We start from the raw sequence: 1,120 nt of genomic DNA, 5'->3' as shown, positions 1-1,120 counted from the left end.
CCCCGCCGCGCTGCTGCCCCCGCCGTCGTCGTGCCCACCAAGCTCCTGCCGTCGCTGTTGCCCCCGCCGCGACCGCGCGAGAGATTGCGTCGCCGTGAGGCAGAGCAGCGCGTCGCAAAGGAGGAGGTGAAGGGGAGGGCGGCTCCAGCGGTGACCCGCAGCGGCTCTGGCGGTTGCAACAACGACCCGTGGCGACTCCAGAGCTGACCCGCGGCGAGCGGCTCCAGCGCTGACCCGTGGCGAGCGGCTCCAGCGCTGACCCGCGGCTGCCGCGGCGAGCGACTCCAGCGGTGAAGGGCGGCGGCGGCAGGTGCGAGGAGCCCGGGCGGCCGGAGGCGGGGGCGTGGCCGCGGGCATAGCAGGTGTGTGCGGGCAGGTGTTGGCGAGCGAGCGTGGTACGGGGACAGCTACCACGGTGCGCATGGCGAGGGGCGGCCACGAGCGCCGCGGGCGCGCGCGTGCGGGTGCGGCTCGGAGCACGAGCTCCGGCGCGCGGCCACGGAGTAGAGGGGAAGCAGCGGGCGCTGACGATGGCGAGCGAGCGTGGTACGGGGACGGCGACCGCGAGCTGCACGAGGTGGTCGTGGACACGGCGAAGTGCGGGCGAGAGGGTCACCGGAGTGCACGCGAGGTGTTCGAGGAAATGCCAGAGAGAGGAGGAGGAGGAGGAAGAAGAAGATTGATGCTGACAAGTGGGCCCATCCTGTCAGAAATGCGTTTAGAAGAGGCGAAGCGAGCGATTTTGCGACTTGGTAGTTTTTTGCCACGGATTAGGAAAAAAGTGGTAGTTTTTCGCACAGAATCGTAAAGTGGTAGTTTTTCGTCACGGTTCCGTGAATTGTGGTAGTTTTTGGTTAAATACTCTTCTGGATACAGTTATGCTCTTTTATCAAGTGCTCATGAGTGGCCAAGCGCTCCAGATATATAACTCAATATATGATGATGTTCATTCCATGGACAAAGTATCAGTTCTTACTAAAGGGAAACAACTAGAATTTTCTCTGCAAATCTCGTACATGGTGATTCTTGATTTATCAACCGGAGTGATCCCTGGAGATATTGGTTGTCTCATTGGTTTAAGAGGTCTGAAGTTTTCATGGAACAAGTTAACTGGAGAAAT

This window comes from Triticum dicoccoides, chromosome 3B (assembly GCF_002162155.2).
Source record: "Triticum dicoccoides isolate Atlit2015 ecotype Zavitan chromosome 3B, WEW_v2.0, whole genome shotgun sequence".
Lineage (NCBI taxonomy): Eukaryota > Viridiplantae > Streptophyta > Magnoliopsida > Poales > Poaceae > Triticum > Triticum dicoccoides.
The sequence above is the reverse complement of the archived record's forward strand: the minus strand, read 5'-3'. Positions refer to the sequence as shown.